Raw genomic sequence first — 20,472 nt, 5'->3', positions numbered from 1 at the left:
ACAGAAGGTTTTTCATTCAGGCTGTTTCTTAGTTTTTATTTGCATTTGTAGTGGCAAAGACTTTAAATATTTAGATATTGGCAAACATTGCCTATAAAAAGTCTTGATAGTATATACTTTAGGTTGTGTGGGTCATACAGTCTCTGTTGTAATGAGCCAGCATTACCAGAGTAGCTCAAAAGCAGCCATACATAAACATAGAAGTGAACAAGTGTAGCTATGTTCCAGTAAAATTTTGCTTACAAAAATAGGCAAAAAATTTTGAAAAAGAACAAAGGAGAATACACACTTCCTGATTTCAAAACTTAATATAAAGCTACAGTAATCAAAACAGTGTGGAACTGGCATAAAGACAGATATAGAAACCAATGAGATAAGATGAACAGCCCAGAAATAAGCCCTCACGTACATGATCAAAGCATTTACAACAAGAGTGCCAATACCATTCATAGGAAAAGGACAGTCTTCAGCGAGTGGTGTTGGGAAAACCAAATATCCACATGCTAAAGAATGAAACTAGATCCTTAACTTATACCATATACAAAAATTAACTCAAAATAGATCAAAGACCTAAATGTAAAACCTTAAACTATAAAACTTAGAAGGAAACATAGGGAAAAAACTTCATGACACTGGGTTTGGCAATGATTTCTTGGATATGAAACCAAAAGCACAGGCAATAAAAGAAAAAAAATACAAACTGGACTTCATGAAAACTTAAAAACTTTTGTGCATGAAAAGACACTATCAACAGAATGAAAAGACAACCCTTGGAATGAGAGTAAATATTTGCAAACCATGTATCTGATCTGGGATTAATATCCAGAATATATAGAGAACTCCTAAAACGTAACAACAAAAAACTGATACAAAAATGGCAAAAGATAGATATTTCTCCAAAGAAGACACACAAGTGGCCAATTAATAAAAGATGCTTAAAATCACTAATCATTAGGGAAATATAAATCGACACTACCATAACTTATCACTGTACACCCATTTAGGGTGGCTACTATCAAAACAAAATAAATAAAAGTATTAGCAAGGATGTGGAGAACCTTGTGCACTATTGGCAAGAATGCACAATGATGGCACAAAAAAAGACACTCAGATCAACGGAACAGAATAGAGAACCCAGAAATGGACCCACAAATGTATGGCCAACTAATCTTTGACAAAGCAGGAAAGAATATCCAGTGGAATAAAGACAGTCTCTTCAGCAAGTGGTGCTGGGAAAACTGGACAGTGACATGGCAGAAAAATGAACCTGGACAACTTTCTTACACCATACACAAAAATAAACTCAAAATGGATGAAAGACCTAAAAGTAAGACAGGAAGCCATCAAAATCCATGATGATCCAGGAAAAAGCAGGCAAAAACCTCTTTGATCTTGGCCGCAGCAACTTCTCACTCAACACATCTCTGGAGGCAAGGGAAACAAAAGCAAAAATGAACTATTGGGACATCAAAAGAAAAATCTTCTGCACAGTGAAGGAAACAATCAGCAAAACTAAAAGGCACCCGACGGAATGGTAAAAGATATTGCAAAGGACATATCAGATAAAGGGTTAGTATCCAAAATCTATAAAGAACTTATCAAACTCAACACCCAAATAACAAATAATCTGGTGAAGAAATGGGCAAAAGACATGAATAGACACTTCTCCAAAGAAGACATCCAGATGGCCGACTGACACATGAAAAAATGCTCAACATCACTCATCTTCAGGAAAATACAAATCAAAACCACAATGAGATACCACCTTACCCCTGTCAGAATGGCTAACATTAACAACTCAGGCAATGACAGCTGTTGGTGAGGATGTGGAGAAAGAGGATCTCTTTTGCATTGCTGGTAGGAATGCAAGTTGGTGCAGCCACTCTGGAAAACAATATGGAGATTCCTCAAAAAATTAAAAATAGAACTACCTTACGACCCAGCAATTGCACTACTAGGTATTTATCCAAGGGATACAAGTATGCTGTTTCAAAGGGGCACATGCTCCTCAATGTTTACAGCAGCATTATCAACAATAGCCAAAGTATGGAAAGAGCCCAAATGTCCATTGATGGATGAATGGATAAAGAAGATGTGGTGTGTGTATACACACACACACACACAATGGAGTATTACTTGGCAATTAAAAAGAATGAAATCTTGCCATTTGCAACAATGTGGATGGAACTGGAGGGTACTATGCTAAGTGAAATTAGTCAGAGAAAGACAAGTATCCTATGACTTCACTCATGTGAGGACTTTAAGACACAGAACAGATGAACATAAGGGAAGGGAAACAAAAATAATATAAAACAGGGAGGGGGACAAAACGTAAGAGACTCTTAAACATGGAGAACTAACAGAGGGTTACTGGAGGGGTTGTGGGATGGGGGATGGGCTAAATGGGTAGGGGGCATTAGGGAATCTACTCCTGAAATTATTGTTGCACTATATGCTAATTTGGATATAAATTTAAAAAATAAAATTAAAAAAAGAATAAATAAAATTGAATTCATCATTATTCCCCCCCTCCCAAAAAAAGAATGCACAATGACACAGCTGCTATGGAAAACAGTAGGGCAATCCCTCAATAAGTTAGAACACTGGAGTGCCATGTGATCCAGCCATTCCACTTCTGGACATATACTCAAAAGAACTGAAAGCAGAGTCTTGACATACAGTCTTGCTCACAGGATCATTATTCATAATAGCTAAAACAAGGAAACAACCTAGGTAACCACTGATGGATAAAAGGGTAAGTAAAATGTGATATATACATACAATAGAATATTATTCAGCCTTAGAAAGAAATTCTGACACATGCCACAACATGATTCTTTTTGTTTCTTTTATTATTTATTTTTAAATTTACATCCAAGTTAGTTAGCATCTAGTGCAATAATGATTTCAGAAGTAGATTCTAGTGATTCATCCCCTATGTATAACACCCAGTGCTTCATTAAGAAAAACAAGTGTCTTTCTTAACGCCCCTTACCCATTTAGCCCATCCCCCCACCCACAACCCCTCCAGCAACCCTGTTCGTTCTCTGTATTTAAGGGTCTCTTATGTTTTGTCCCCTTCCCTGTTTTTATATTATTTTTGCTTCCCTTCCCTTATGTTCATCTTTTTTGTATCTTAAATTCCACATATGAGTGAAGTCATAGGATACTTGTCTTTCTCTGACTTATTTTGCTTGGCATAATACCCTCCAGTTCCATCCACATAGTTGCAAATGGCAAGATCTCATTTTTTTTTTTTTTTGATTGTCGAGTAATACTGCATTGTATATATATACACCACATCTTCTTTATCCATTTACCCATCGATGGACAATTGGGCTGTTTCCATATTTTGGCTAATGCCAATAGCACTGCTATAAACATCGGGGTGCATGTGCCCCTTTGAAACAGCACACCTGTATCCCTTGGATAAATACCTAGTAGTGCAATTGCTGGGTTACAACGTGATTCTTGAGGACATTATGTTAAACTAAATAATTCAGTCACAAAAGGACAAATACTGCATGATTCTATTTATATGAAGTATTTAGCATAGTTAAAATAAAGACAGAAAGTGATGGAGAGTGATGATTTAAAGGGTACAGAGTTTCAATATGGAATGATTAAAAAGTTTTGGTAATGGATAGTGGTGAAGGTTACAAAACAGTATAAATGTACTTAATGCCACAGAATTCTACACTTTAAAATGGCCAAAATAGTAAATTTCATGTTACATATATTTTAACACACACATACACACAGTTGGCTTAGTCATTGCACTAAGTTAAAGAAGTCTGACACAAAAGGCCTCATATTGTACAATTACACTTATAGAAATGCCCAGAACAAGTAAATCTATATAGATAGCAAGCAGGATAGTGGTTGCAAGGGGCTGAGAGAGAGGGTAATGGGAGTGCCTGCCTATGGATAACAGGGTTGTTTCTTGGAGTAATGAAAATGTTCTGAAATTAGACAGTAGTGATAGTTAAAAACCTTGTGAATATACTAAAAATCATTGAATTATAACTTTAAAATGTACCTCAATAAGAATATATACATATTTTTAAATGTTGGCTTGGTGCTTCTGCTTCCAGCTAAGATGGAATAGCTTGAGGCAAACCACTGCTTGCACTAAGAATAGCTAGAAACATGTTATTGAATTTAAAAACAACAAAACCTTTTTGAAGGCATTGAAGAGATGCTGAGAGAACCAGAAGTAGAAGGGACAAGATTACAGAGAAAGGGAAATTAAAAAGAGGTGAGCTAGCATTCTCCTGCCATTTATTCCCCTCTTTTGCCAAGTCTGAGTGTTGGGGCAAACTGAGAGTCATCCAAACTGAGGGCTGTTAATAAAAAGCAAAGAAACCAGAACTTTTGACAATTTCATGAGGCTAAAAAGACAAAAATTGAAGACATGAGGGACCATGATCCTAATGAAATGGGAAAAGCAAAACTGAGCCAAAAACTCAGTTCATTTTCATCAGGTCATTTGCTTTGCTCTAAAGGTGAGATGGGAGACTAAAAAGCTAAGCTAAAAGCCACTGAAAAGCAGAGAATATGTTTCTGCAATCTCAAGGTGCAGAGAAGGATTAGAAATTTAGGAACCACCAGAGCAGATGGTTCCAGGGAACACCTTCGTTCTCAAGTGGAATCTATGGGATGGCCTTACTCTAGAAACAGGGGTGTGCCAGGAGTAAACAAAGGCTTATAAACTATGATCTGACATTTATTCAACTTTGTCCTGCTGGATTAAGGTGATCAGCCCCACTGTATGTGCCTAGAAGAAGAAAAGGAAAACTTCTCTAAAGATATTATCCATAGTCTCTATAACTTTTTATGTACACTGCCCAGCATTCAATGAAAAATTACCAGCTATGCCAGGAGACAAGACCAAATGGTCAAAAACTGAGAGGGAAAATCGTGGAATCATGGCCCAGTTTGTCTGTAACCTCACGGAGAAGGCCCCAGAGCTGGTGAAGGCTGCTGTGACTTGCTCGAAGACTCAATTGGCCACATTTTGACACTATGCCAAGGTTGAGTTGGTTCCTCCAACCCCTGCTGAGATCCCTACAGCTATTCAGAGCTTGAAAAAAATAGTCAAGAGTGCTCAAACTGGTAGCTTCAAAGAGCTCACAGTTAAGGAAGCTCTGCTGAATGGTTTGGTGGCTACTGAGGTGTGGATGTGATTTTATGTCAGCGAGATCATAGGAAAGCGTGGCTATGATCATTGGCTATGATATTTGAAGACCAATCTTTAACATCTGTCTATACTTGGTTTGTTATTTGAGTGTTTTTGGACCATGTGTGACCAGACTGGTATTTGAATAAAATAAGATAATGTATCAAAAAAAAAAAAAAAAAAAAAACAAAAAACTAAGAGGTGATAAACAGACAACAGAACCAGAATCACTGGTGGTCTAGACACTTAAAAAAAAAAAATAAATAACTGATAAAATGTGCAAGACAGCAAAGAAATGGGGAAAATGAAAACAGGGATAATGTCACCAAATAATCAGACTCAATAAAAAAAGACAATCAAAGGGAAATTCTAGAAATAACATATATAATAACTGGAATCAAGAAGCTCTATGGATGACAGGTAGGATAAATAGAAAAAAACAAAACACAACAAAAAATCATTCCTAGGGAGCTTATTGCAAAACTTTTGAAAACTAATACCAAGTAAAAAGCTGTACAAGTAGTCATAAGTGGGGGAAAACACATTACCTTCAAAGGAGCAACAATAGGAATGGCAATGCATTTTTCAGACATGAAAGATGCTAGAAGACAGTGGAAAATCTTCTAAGTGTTGAAAGAAAGTAACTGGCAACCTAGAATTTTGTACCTGCTAATACATCATTCAAAAATGAGGGCAAAATAAAGCAATTTTCAGACAAACAGAAACACAGATTAAATTTGTTGCCAAAAAACATTTTCAAACCTAAATACCAAAGGGAGTCCTTGAGACAGAAAAAAAAATGATCTCAGACAAAAAAAAAAAAAAAAAAGAAAGAAAGAAAGAAAGAAAGAAAGAAAGAAAGAAAGAAATGAAGGAATGAAAAACACCATAAAAGGAAAGGCTCCTAACCTCTTCTAGTTGGTACCACCCTATTTGATGTTTGCTCAAATAAACTCCTAAAAATAAATAAATAAACAAACAAACAAACAAAAAGGGTATAGATGTGGCAAATATAATGAATACTGACTATAGAAAAACAATAACATTTTATAGCATTTAAAATGTGTAGAATTAAGGGGTGCCTGGGTGACTCAGTCAGTTAAACATCTGACTTCAGCTCAGGTCATGATCTCCCAGTTCATAGGTTCAAGCCCCATGTCAGGCTCTGCACTGACAGCTCAGAGCCTGAAGCCTGTTTCAGATTCTGTGTCCCCACCCCCCCTGCCCCTCCCCCACTCATGCTCACTCACTCGCTCACACTCTCTCTCTCTCTCTCAAAAGTAAACATTAAAAAAAATTTTTAAGTAAAATGTGTAGAGTTAAAATAAGGTTAAAAATAAATAATAAGATAAAATAAAATAAAATAAAATAAAATAAAATAAAATAAAATGTTCTAAGGTTCTAATACAGTTGGGGAAGTAATAAAAGCAATGATTTATATTAGACAAGGATGCATACCATAACCTAAATAACCACTAAAAGCATAGTAAAAGATTGTATAACTAACAAGCCAATAGGAAGAAAACTGAATCATACAAAAACAAAAACAAAAAAAATGCCAACAACTTGATTAATCCAAAGGAAAAAGAACAAAATAGAAGATGATATAGAAAATAAACAGCAAGATGATAAATTTTAACACAACTCTATCAATAATTACATAAACTATAAATTGACTAAATATTTCAATTAAAAGACTAAAACTGTCAGACTGAATCAAAAAAACAAAACCCAACTAACTGGTGCAAGCATGAAAAACAAATAAGAACAGAGAAAAAGTTGAAAGTAAAAGAATAGACCAAAAAAAAAAAAAAAAAAAAGTAAAAGAATAAACACTAATAAACACTAATCAAAAGCTGACATATCTATCTATACTAAATCAGGTGAAAGAGACATTAGGGTAAGAAGCATTACTAGAAATAAAAAGGGATGTTTCATAATGACAAAGGGTCATTGTACAAAGAAAATATAACAATATCAATTCTGTATACACACAACACCTTAGTGTCAAAATACATTAAAACTGACAAAACTGAAAGAAGAAATACAGAAATCTATAATCATAATGAGAGACTAACAAGTCTCTTTCAAGAATATGAGCCAACAGACAAAAACACCAGTAAGGCTATACAAGAACTGAATGAAACAACAAACCTGAATTAACAAACATATTTAGAACACTTCACTCAACAATGACAAAACACACATTGTTTTCAACAGCTCATGCATCATTTATCAAAATTGTCCATATACTGCACCATAAAGCAAACCTCAACACATTTCAAACAAGTGAAATCATTCAGAGTATGTATCTGACCACAGTGAGAGCAGCATAGAGATACTAGAAGCCTAGCAGTGCTAGGGGAAGAGCAATGCCAGGGGAATTGGGGAGTTGTAGACTTGCCAGAGTTTAAAGATGTCATTAACATTTTATATAACACCCCTGCCATCTTGCTGAGACAAAAGAAAGGCTGTCCCTAAGAGTATGAACCACATTCTAAAGTAAGACCTATATACTGGATCCTCCCTAACAAAGCCTAAAACCAAGCCCTGACAAGGTCTGCAAGAAGAGAGAATTTAGAGATTGAGTCCTACCAAATTAGATTGGAAAACATCTTGGGCTTTTCACAGATTGGTACTAAAACGGCATAAAACCAAGGCTTCATAAGTTCAAGGTGATGGATCAATCAGTAACTGAACTGCCTGTGAAAATCAGAATGAACAAGAATGCAGAGCCTCTACAATATATTATGCACAAAGACCATTTTATTTACTCAAAAATCACCAGATATGCAAAGAAACAGGAAAGTATCCATAGTCAAGAAAAATTCAATCAGGAGAAATCTGGGGGCACCTGTCTGGCTCAGTCAGTAGAGCTTGCAACTCTTGATCTTGGAGTGGTGAGTTTCAGCCCCACACTGGGGGTAGGGCTTACTTTAAAAAAATTGAAAAAGAAAGGAAGGAAGGCAGAGAGGAAGGGAGGGAAGGAGGGAAATCTAGATGGCCTAGATGTTAGACTGTCAGCCAAGCAGCAACCAAAAGAAATAATAAATGTTATTGTTTTAAATCATTTAAGTGTTGGGGAAATTTATGACACAGTAACTGAAACAGAAACTTGGTACTTGGGGTAAATAAGAATAAACAAATCAATAAAAAATTAGAGTATGGTTTTGCGTTTGGTGTTAAGTGGTGAGAAGAAGCTGGAAGGGTCATAAGGAAACTGGTCATAAAAGCCCAAAGGGTCTCAAGGAGATTATTGATGAAGGCTTAAAGGAAAATGTTACAGAAAGCTAAAGGAAAAGAAACACTGTTTCAGACAGTTTAGCAACTCTATCACCAGTAGTAGCATGGAAAATTGATATCAAATCCAGGGTAGACCTGTAAGATCCTTTGTTATGATTTCAGAAATATTTAAAGTAGTGCCTCATAGACCTTTTCAAACAGACTAAAAGCCTCCTAAAGATTTTGCAGGCATGCCTAGAAGATCTCTGTTAAACAAAAGACTTAGAAAAAAGTCTTCAGATAAGAGAAACTGTACTTAGGGAGTGAATTCAAGAAACTACAACTAAAAGCCACATTCACACATGGATCTGAGTTAGATGACAAGATCTTGGACTATAAACTGATGCTGAAATGGAATGAAACTTTGAGGGTCTTGAGGAAAGGGGGCAGTGTATTTTGCTTGTGGGATGATGTGAATTACTGTGGCCAGAGGCTGGAATGTGGCAGTCTTTTTTCCAAAGATGAATGTAACAATATCTTTCATCCCAATGCTTTCCTACAGTTTGACCCTGATCCTCCTCCTATTGAGAAATAAATTCTAATCTTTTTCTCTTGAATCTGGGTGGGCTTATGACTTGCTTATAACCAAAAGAATAAGACAGAAGTGACACTATAACTTCCAAGGCTAGCATAAAAGGCAATGTAGCTTCCACTTTGCTATTTTAACTGTGGCCACTATCTGCAACTGAAATTGACAGAAGTCTAAAATTCTTATGAAAATGCAAAAGTCCTACAGTAATCAAAATAATTTTTTAAGACAACAATGAAGTTGGAATTATTGTACTATCTGATTGAAACTACAGTAATTATGATTTTGCCTAGGGATAAACATAGTAATTAATATAATACAGTCCAGAATTAGACCACACATTTATAGTCAATTGATTCTTTGTAAAGGTAATTAAAAGTAATTCAATGGAGAAAGATAATCTTTCCAACACACCATTTGCAACAGATACAATTCTCACCTCATTACATATTATACATAAACAATAATTCAAAATGGATCAAGGCCTAAATATAAAAGCTTAAACTATAAAACTTCTAGCAGAAAATGTAGTAGAAAATATTCGCAACTTTAGGGTTAGTAAAGATTTTTTTTTTTTTTTTTAATGTTTATTTTTGAAAGAAAGAAAGAGAGTAGGGGAGGGACAGAGAGAGAGGGAGACACAGAATCCGAAGCAGGCTCCAGGCTGTCAGCACAGAGCTTCATGCAGGGCTCGAAACCATGAACTGTGAGATCATGACCTGAGGTGAAGTCAGACACTCCACCAACTGAGCCACCCAGGCACCCCTAGGGTAAGTAAAGATTTCTTAAGCAGGATACAAAAAGCTTGAACCACAAGCGAAAAAAATGATAAAAGTGCTTCATCAAAATTAAAAACTTCTGCTCTTCACAAGGCATCCTTAAAAAAAAAATGAGGGGTGCCTGGGTGGCTCGGTTGGGCGTCTGACTCTTGATTTCCGCTTAGGTCATGATTTCACAATTTGTGGGTCTGAGCCGCGCATTGGGCTCTGTGCTGATGGCAAGGAGCCTGCTTGGGATTTTCTCTCTCCCTCTCTCTCTGCCCCTCCCCTGCTCATGCTTTCCCCTGCTCATGCTTTCTCCACACCCCCCTCTCAAAATAAACACTTAAGAACAAAGATGTTGATGAAAACCACATTCCAATCTTTAAAATATGCCTCTTTTCCACCCATGAAATAAATGACCACTGAACAATGGAAAAGCTTATTTAAAGTGACTACAATAAAATTACAGATTCTTTTTTTTTACAACAAAGAACACTATCAACAATGTTAAGAGATAAACCACAGACTAGATACTACTTATAAAACAAATAGCAAAGGAGTTGTAAGTGTAATACAGAATACTTACAAATCTGAAAAACTTCATCGCCTACAGTAGTCAAAACTGAAGAAATGTAGGCTGGTTCTTGAAGTATTCCCACACTTACTCCAATCACTCAACTTTATTATTCCATCAGCCATGAGAACACTCACACTAATTTTTTCCCCTCCTTCCCTGAAGTCTCCATGCTAAACATTAATGCTGATCATATATACTCAGCCTGATTTACCCCATCCTTCCATCCCCCAGAATTCCAGAAGCAACACAACATCTAGCCATTGTAACACATTAAGGGAGGGAAACCCCACTACCCAGCATGCAAAGTTGAAGAGCTGAATCCTATCTGGAAACAGCTGCAGCCCATCCAAGAGCAACATATGACCCAAGGCACCTGGTGACCATGGCACCTAGCGATCTTCAGTCAGCTGCCTGGGGTGGGGAGAGCTCTTCCTTCCAGATCTGCTAAAGGTCTCGAGTGATAATAGACTGGCCACTCTTTCCTCAAAATTTCCCCTTGTAATTTTACTTCCAAAGGTCTCTTAACTGTCTAATAAAGATTTTTAAAAAGGATTATGTGAGGGGTGCCTGGGTGGCTCAGTCAGTTGAGCTTCAGATCCTCTGTCCCCTGTTTCTCTGCCTCTTCCCAGCTTGCACTATCTCTCTCAAAAACAAATAAAACACTAAAAAAAAAAAAAAAACTTCGGGGTGCCTGAGTGGCCTAGTTGGTTGAGCGACCAAATCTTAATTTTGGCTCAGGTCATGATCTCACGGTTTGTGAGAACCAGCTCCGTGTGGGGCTCTGCACTGACAGCACAGAGCCTGCTTGGGATTCTCTTTCTCCTTCTCTCTGTCCCTTCCCCGCTTGTACTCTCTCTCTCACAAAATAAATAAATAAACGTTAAAATAAAAAATTAAATAAATACTTTTAAAAATAATAAAAAATTTAAAATACATCACCCTAAAAAAATAAATCAATCAATAAATAGGGACTAGGCTAAGGACCTTAGTGGGAAGACTGAAGCAATGGACTATTGCCTTGCTTATTTCCCAAAGTATGAGTGATGCAAACATGGGAGAAATAAAAATAGAATTAAATACTCAAGCAAATTATTCCTGGAAACTTCAGGATCACTAAAGGGTCAGTGCTTCCTCCACCTGCCATTCAGCACTATAAGGAATAAAGTGGTTCTGGAAGCTGCAGCTGCTTGATGTTATATAACCAGAGAGAAGTGTCAAGACTGGAGCTGGTTCAAGGGACATGTCAGTCCATGCTGGGCTTCCTGCTCTTCTGTGAGGACTCCAATTGGCAGCCTCTCTCAAGGAGGCTAGAAAGCAATCTCCAGGCATCCCCACTGAGCCTGACAGCTGAGTGTAAGAGGGGAAAACAGGATCTCAGCATCATCAAAGTGGGGATTTTAAAAGAAGAATGAAGAGAATAAGCCTGTTTATGGCCTTGGGAAACTGTTGCCCCTCCCTCTGGAGCTCAGGCTGGCAAAACCCCACACCCATTCTCCTGCCTGCAAACCCACTTTAAATGGTGGCAGAAGCACAGAATAACATACAAATCTTTCCATAACATGCAAACTCCACTAGGACTCCCATGTAAGGGTGTCCACAACAAGCAAGAGGAAACTAGGATGGCATTAAGTGCTGCCTCTTTTAAGAGGGAATGAGCAAAGAGAAATAGCAAAAGCTCATTCTGTGTCTTTTGAGAGAGGACTTGGGTACACACACTAAGGTGATAATCCTTCAAAATGTGTTACTTGTGTCTGTTAACCTAGAAGACAGTAAAGCTGGTCCAATGGACAAACAAAAGCATGCTAGGAATCTGTATTGCAGGGAGGAGGTGGGGAAGGTCAATCAACAGAACTTTTACTTTTTCATTCTACTCATGAACATTTTGATGTATTGAGGCTACCAACCACAAAAAATAAAACCTCAAATTCCCAGAAGGATTCATTAGGTGAGAAAAGGCTGTGAACAAAGAGTAGGGTTTCACAAGCAAAGCATCAAATCAGACTTCACAACAGACATCATGAAGGGAAAGCACAGGAGGCAAGAGAGAAGATACCTTTGCAAAATGCCCAAATTAGAGAATACTGCTACAGCACATAATTTCTTCCACAAAATGCATTCATGTACAACTGAAACATTTAAACAATCCCGTCAGAATTTCTGAGCTGAGAGCAGAGAACAGGGTAGGTTGAGGAGCAGATGCTCTGGAGGACAGGACAGGACTCACTCTCCACACCCCAACCTGAAGAGAGCATCATTAAAAGTCATGCCTTGGCAAAATAATAAACTAGTGCAGATTACAGACTCTCGGAATAGTCTCATTGGCTGGAACCTTAAATGTTAACTCCATGAATGCAAAAGGCTAGAGAGTTGCTCTGATCAAAGAAAGACTGGTAAGGCCCTTTCTGGCTGATCATATTAAAAATAAAACAACAAGGATGCCTGGCTGGTTCAGTCAGTAGAGCATGAGACTGTTGATCTTGGGATCATGAGTCTGAGCCCCATGTTGGGTGCAGGGATTACTTAAAAATTAATTACTTAATTAATTAATTAAATTTAATTTAAGAAATAAAAATAAAATAACAAACCTTTTCCTTGGGGCTGTAGAAAATGCAAAGAAAATATGTACTTATCCAGGAGCACATTACACAACAGCCTTGCTTCCTAATGGGTGAAGGGGACAATTAAAAGAAGAGTGGCTAAGAACATAAGCACAAAGTCTCTATAGTGGAAGAGCATTCCGCAGTAGCTCTCCCAGCATCCCACACCCCACAGAGTAGCAACTCTTTAGACCTCCACCACACTCAGTGACCATCAAGGGAAAAAAGCCTCATTCATTCTTGCTTTCTCTCATTTCCTCATATTCAGTCATGAATTCTGTGCTCTAAGAAGTTACCTAAATATCCCTCTCTTCTTCTCTCCACACCACTGTACTACCTGGTCTGGATTCTTGCTCTGGCCTCCAGAGTCTCCCTGCCTCCCTGCAATCCACACTGCAGAAAGAGTGAGCTTTGTGAATCTGCTCTAGTCACAGTCTCCACCCACCCAGGATCTTTTAAAACACTTTAAAACTATCCCTTCTGCTCTTAGGATAAAATCTGAAATCCTTCATGCCTTTCCTGATTGCTAGCTCACAACCCGACTACCAAAAACCTCCCTCCACCCACACACTCTCAGTTCCATGTTCTCTAGCCTCAAAAGCATGGTGCTCTCAGAGGCTCTGGGCCCTTGCAGATGCTGTGTCCCTCTTTTCTCATTTCCTTATCTAACAGGGATGTGTTAGATTCTAATTTAATTGTAACCCATATTCTCTTTCAGGTTTCTGCCTAAAAGCCTATAGAAGACCATCTCTAGGTTTCTTCCTTTTTATTTTTATTTCAGCATGTGCTCAACATTGTTAGGCTGCAGTGCCTGTCAATATATCTGGGGAGACAAGGTTAGTAACTGATGCTTTCTCTCTTGGTATGCTGTTTGGGGAATTTTATTCAAACCTGGCACATCCTGCTTCTGTACTCTAAATTGGACCAAAGACTACTATAAGACTTCAGAATACAATTTACAAAACACTTAAAGACACTCCTTCAGGAGGATTGCTGGGAACTGTGAAGTCAGGGCAGACAAAGTAGCTGGTGAATAGCTACAGGCCCAGCACCAGGTCTGCAGTGAGCCCTACTAGATTTGGATCCCATGCACTGCATGTCCAAGGCCATTACAAATACTATAAACATTAACTCATTCAGTCCTCAAAACAGCCCTATTAAGTAGATAGTGCTACCATTATTCCCATTTTACAGATAAGGAAACTTGCTCGAAAGCCATTAAGTAGTAAAGATAGGATCTAAACCCAGGTGACTGATCTGTCTCCAGAGTTCATGCTCTTAGCCACCACACTGCATAATTTCCCCTCTATTCCCATTTCCCTGAAAGTTATGTGGAAAAAAAATAGAGTTCAGAGACAGCTATGTATGTACTGTGCCTCAGTTTATAACAAAAGGTACAGGAAAATGCAATGCAGAATGCTGAATCAATTAGATAATCATATTTGGAAATGAGAAGGATGAACCTTGACCCCTACCTCACACCATACAAAAATCAATTCACGATGGATCACTGACCTAAATGTGAAGGTAAAACATTTAAAGCTTCTAAAAAATAACAATATCTTCATGACCATGGGGAAGCACTAAAGCACTAAACATAAAGGGTAAAAATAAATTTGATTTCATTACAATTAAAACATCTATTCATCAAAAATACAATATAAAAAGGAGCATAAAACTGCAAAATAAGCCCCACAAAACACAATTAAAAGTGAAAAATCAAGCAATATAGAAGGAAAAGATATGTGTGTGTGTGTACCCAATAAGACTCATAACCAGATATGAAGAATTCCAATCAATAAGAAATAGATGAAAGGAAAGAAAAATGTTCCAAAAAATGTGTTCAGACACTTTACAAGACTGAAAATGGTCATAAGCATATGGAAAAAGCCTAACATCTTAAATAATCAGGGAAATGCAAATTAAACTCACAGTCAGAAGTTCCCACCCCCTGGATTATTGGGAAAGAGGGTTGAAGGTCCTACAAAGTCACTCTGAACAACTGGGTCAACATCTGACACGCTTTCCTGCTGCAGATTTACAAACAATCTTCTGCCCCCAGCACACCTGAACTCTGCACCTTTGTGTCTTTAAGCCTGGCACACAGAAAAGGACAGGAAATGGTTGCAAAATTGGCACTACTTCATTTCTAGTAAGAAGTCACCCTAAATTCTTGATTTAGGCTACTCTAAAAAATCAGTCCAACAACAGATATCCAACTTGTCTCAGGAAGAGGTGATACAACTTTCTGGGGAAGGGAAGAGGATAAAACAAATACAGAATAAAAAGATCTGTCATGAATCTGTAATTTAAGGACTGGTGCTGGTCATCTAAGTTGAGAAAAAAATGCTAAAATGCAATAGAGAGCTAATACATGGCTAAACTGGCCTTCCATGCAGACTCACAGCCCTTTTCTCCACTTTGGTGATTCCTCTTTGTTCCTAAAAACATGCCCATACTTCCACATCTTCATCCAGAATGAGAAAACAACAGATCTAGAGTTCAGGTTGCAGAATTTCATCTTGCAGAAGTGAACCTGAAGGCTCAGCAAGGTCTTGCCCAAGATACAAAAATTTAGAGGAAGATGATTACCTTGCCCTGAGGGGTGTTCCTTTCTATTACACACTAACATGCTGAGGTAAAGGATTTTTCCCAGGTCTTGGCTTGAGCCAGTAGGGACTGCCCCCAACTATACTGTGTCATCCATTTCTCCCTCCCTACCTGATAAGCCCCACTGGCAAAAAGTTAGAAGGATGAAACTTTTTAACTTTTAAAAAAGCCTTTCTTTTTATTTTTAATGTTTTTTAGATTTATTTGAGAGAGAGAGAGGGGGAGAGATAGAGAATCCCAAGCAGGCTCCACACTGTCAGCACAGAGCCTAACATGGGGCTGGATCCCATGAACCGCGAGATCATGACCTGAGCCAAAATCAGGAGTAAGACACTCAACCAACTGAACCACTCAGGCACCCCTAAAAAAGCCTTTCCTTGACCTCAAATACCCCCTCATTTGTTGCTTCTTCTTTTTGTTTCCTTTTATAGCAAAACCCCTCAAAAAACTTGTCTATTCTTAGGGTCTCCAATTCCTCTCCACCTGTTTTTTTTTTTAATTTTTTTTTTTAACGTTTATTTATTTTTGAGACAGAGGGAGACAGAGCATGAACAGGGGAGGGTCAGAGAGAGAGGGAGACACAGAATCTGAAACAGGCTCCAGGCTCTGAGCTGTCAGCACAGAGCCCGACGCGGGGCTCGAACTCACAGATCGCGAGATCGTGACCTGAGCCAAAGTCGGCCACTTATCCAAATGAGCCACCCAGGCGCCCCTCCACCTGTTCTTATGTTAGCCCCTATCATGGCACTGAAATGCTCATCAAGGTCACCAAGGATGCCCACACTGCTAAATCTGACAGCCAATTCTCTTTTAATTTTAATTCCAGTGTAATTAACAGTGTTATATCAGTTTTAGGTGTACATTACAGTAATTCAACAATTCCATATATTATTCAGTGCTCATCAAGATAAGTGTATTATTAGCCCCCTTCACCTATTTCACCCATGCCCCCACCCACGTCCCCTCTGGCAACCATCAGTTTGTTCTCTATAGTTAAGAGTCTGTTTTTTTGTTTGTGTCTTTTTTTTTCTTTTGTCTTGTTTCTTAAATTCCACATGAATGAAATAATATTTGTCCTTCTCTGACTGGCTTATTTTGCTTAGTATTATATTTCTAGATCCATCCATGTTATTACAAATGGCAAGATTTTGTTCTTTTTGTGGCTGAATAATATTCCATTGTATTTATGTGTGTGTATACACATTACATCCTCTTTATTCATTCATCTACTGATGAACACTTGGGCTGCTGCCATTGTAAGTGATGCTGCAATAAACAAAGGATCCATGTATCTTTTTGAGCCAGTGCTTTTCTATTTTTTGGGTAAATACCCAGTAGTTCAATTCTTGGATCATAGGGTAGTTCTCTAATTTTTTGAGGAACCGCCATACTGTCTTCCACAGTGACTGTACCAGTTTGCATTTCCAGCAACAGTGCACGAGGGTTCCTTTTTCTACACATCCTTGTTGACACTTGTTTCTTGTGTTTTTCATTTTAGCCATTCTGACAGGTGTGGGGTGATATCTCATTGTGGTTTTGATTTGCATTTCCCCAATGATGAGTGATGTTAAGCATCTTGGCCATCTGGATGTCTTCTTTGAAGAAATGTCTATTCATCTCTTCTACCCATTTTTTTATTACTATTATTATTATTATTATTATTATTATTATTATTATGTTGAGTTGTATAAGTTCTTTATATACTTTGGGTACTAACACTTTATCAGATATATCATTTACAAATTTCTTCTCCCAGTCAGTAGATTGTCTTTCAGTTTTGTTGGTTGGTTCCTTTGTTGTACAAAAGATCTTTTTTTAAAAATTTTTTTTGTAAGTTTATTTATCTATTTTGAGAGAGAGAGAGAGAGAGAGAGCAGGGGAGGGGCAGAGAGAGAGGGAGAGAGAATACCAAGCAGGCTCCATGCCATCAGCACAGAGCCTGATGCAGGGCTTGAACTCGTGAGAGATCATGACCTGAGCCAAAACCGAATCAGACACTTAACTGACTGAGCCACCCAGGCACCCCTGTTGTGCAGACGATTTTTATTTTGATGTAGTCCCAATAATTTATTTTAGCTTTTGTTTCCCTTGCCTCAGTAGACACATCTAGAAAGATGTTGCTACAACCAATGTCAGAGAAATTACTGCCTGTGTTCTCTTCTGGGATTTTTATGGTTTCGGGTTTCACATTTAGGTCTTTAATCCATTTAAAATTTGTTTTTGTGTATGGTATAAGAAAGTGGTCCAGTTTCATTCTTTTGCATGTAGCTGTCCAATTTTCCCAACACCATTTGTTGAAAAGACTGTCTTTTTCCCATTGTATATTCTTTCCTCCTTTGTCAAAGATTAATTGACCATACAATTGTGCATTTATTTCTGGGCTTTCTATTCTTTCCATTGATATGTGTGTCTATTTTTTGTTCCATTACCATACTGTTTTGATTACTATAGCTTTGTAATATAACTTGAGGTCTGAAATTGTGATACCTCAAATTATTTTCTTTTTCAAGCCTGCTTTGGTTGTTTGAGGTCTTTCTTGGTTCCATACAAATTTTAGGATTATTTGTTCTAGTCCTGTGAAAAATGCTGTTGGTGTTTTCAGAGGGATTGCATGAAACCTGTGGATTGTTTGGGGTAGTATAGACATTTTAACAATATTTGTTCTTCTGATCCATGAGCACAGAATGCCTTTCCATTTCTTTTTGTCGTCTTCAATTCTTTCATCAATATTTTATAGTTTTCAGAGTACAGGTCTTTCACCTCTTTGGTTAAGTTTATTCCTAGGCTACTTTTTTTTTTTTTTCTGTACAATTGTAAATGGGATTGTTTTCTTAATTCCTCTTTCTGCTGCTTCATTATTAGTGTATAGAAATGCAACAGATTTCTGTATATTGATTTTGTATCCTATGACCTTACTGATTTCATTTATAGTTCTAGTAGTTTTTTGGTGGAGTATTTAGGGTTTTCTATATATAGTATTATGTCATCTGCAAATAATGTAAGTTTTACTTCTTCCTTACTGATGTAGATTCCTTTTATTTCTTTTTGTTGTCTTACTGCTATGGCTAGGACTTCCGGTACTATGTTGAACAAAAGTGGTGAGAGTAGACATCTTTGTCTTGTTCCTGACCTTAGGGAAAAAGCTCTGTTTTTCCCCACTGATGATGTTAACTGTGAGTTTTACATATAAGGCCTTTATTATGTTGAGGTATGTTCCCTCTAAACCTACTTTCTTGAGGGTTTCTATCATGAATGAATATTCTACTTTGTCAAATGCGTTTTCTGCATCTATTGAAATGATGATAAGGTTTTTATCCTTTCTCTTATTAATGTGATGTATTATGTTGATTGATTTGCAAATACTACAAATATCCAGCAGTCAATTCTTACTCCTGATACTACCCTGGTTATTGCTAGCCTTTAACTAACACAGTTGATCACTTCCTCCTTGAAATTGTTTTTTTTTTAAGCCACCACAGCACTTTTCTCTTGGGTTTCCTACTACGTCAGTGGCCATTTCTTCTCAGTCTTCTTTCCTAGACCCTCTTTATCACCCTCCCCACTGCTGAGTGTCCAGTGCTTAGTCACTCAGATTACTTCTCTTATTCCTGGGATGATCTCATCCTGTCCCATGTCATAAGTACCATTTATATACAGATATAGCCCATGTTTTTATCTTCAATGTAGACTTCTCTTCTGAACTTCAACTCAGTAATCTAACTAACTGCCTTCTCAACATCTTAGCTTGGAGCCATAAGACATGTCAAACTTAACATGTCTCTAAAACTACACTTTTGTCTGTCCCCATTCTGTGCCTCTCCCCCAATCTTTCCAAGCTCAGAAAATGGCATCTTCAAGCTGTTCAATCCAAAAACTTTGGGATTGATCCTTACCTTCTTTCTTTCACACAATCCATATCCACTTCGTTAACAAAACTACTATGTGGTTTCATTTATACCAAAATTCTATAAAATAGAAACTAATCAGTAAGGGCAGAAAGCAGATCAATGGTTCACTAGAGACAGGGTTGGAAGGCAGGGAGGGGAGGGAAGGACTTCAAAAGGGGTAAGGAAACTTTCAGGGGTGACAAATATGCTCACTAACTTGATGATAGCTTTAAGGGTATATACACAGTATACAATTAAACCTTGATAAGCTGGAAAAACAAACAAAAATCCAAGTAAACTTTTTGACAATATAGTACTCTGTCTATGCAGTTTAAGTGAGATATATTAAAAGGAAAAAAATTGCAAAAATAATCTTGAACTTTAGACTTATTGTTTGTAGTAGATATCTGAAACTATTTTGAGTGTACTGTACAATTGAACAAATGAATAAATACCGTGATGCTACTGGGAACCAGGTTCTCACCGGGTGAAAAGGGAGATACAGATAAGGAATGGGAGAAGGAGTAAAATTAAGAGCACTGTTATAAACACAATTTTTAATTTATTTTTTTAAGTTTTATTTTTTTATTTTTGAGAGAGAGAGAGAGAGAGAGAGAGAGGGAGAGAATGAATGAGGAGGGGCACAGAGAGAGGGAGACAGAGGATCTGAAGCAGGCTTCACCGTGTCAGCACAGAGCCCAATGCAGGGCTCGAACCCACGAGCCACAAGATTATGACCTGAGCTGAAGTCAGACGCTTAACTGCCACCCAGACGTCCCTGAACACAATTTTTTAAATAAATGTATTTCCTAGCTCTAGAGACCAAAAGAGCCAACAATCAATGATATCCTAGTAGTATTGAGCATATGTATAGCCCAGATCTTGGTTTCTAAGTACCATTTCCCTCTAAAAGAAACCAGGAGTTTGGAGAAAAGGCCAATTCCCAGGTCAGAACAGAGAAGATACAAGCTAGGCTTGGAACACCGTTGTACCAGAAAGAAAAGGAAGTGCTCACAAATTGTAGGGAGCATGTCAAAGGAATACTGAAGT

The 20,472-nt window shown here is 37.6% G+C and overlaps 1 protein-coding gene and 1 pseudogene across 3 annotated transcripts in view; one reads left to right on the top strand and one right to left on the bottom strand.

Annotated features, from left to right (window-relative positions):
* RAD54L2 (RAD54 like 2) overlaps nucleotides 1–20,472 on the bottom strand; it is a 109,750-nt gene that overhangs the window by 35,234 nt on the left and 54,044 nt on the right. The gene's annotated exons all lie outside the window — the stretch shown is intronic.
* LOC132678597 (ATP synthase F(0) complex subunit g, mitochondrial pseudogene) lies at nucleotides 4,771–5,344 on the top strand (annotated as a pseudogene).

This window comes from Panthera onca, chromosome A2 (assembly GCF_046562875.1).
Source record: "Panthera onca isolate mPanOnc1 chromosome A2, mPanOnc1 haplotype 2, whole genome shotgun sequence".
Classification (NCBI taxonomy): Eukaryota; Metazoa; Chordata; class Mammalia; order Carnivora; family Felidae; genus Panthera; species Panthera onca.
This window is presented reverse-complemented; position numbering and strand designations above follow the sequence as displayed.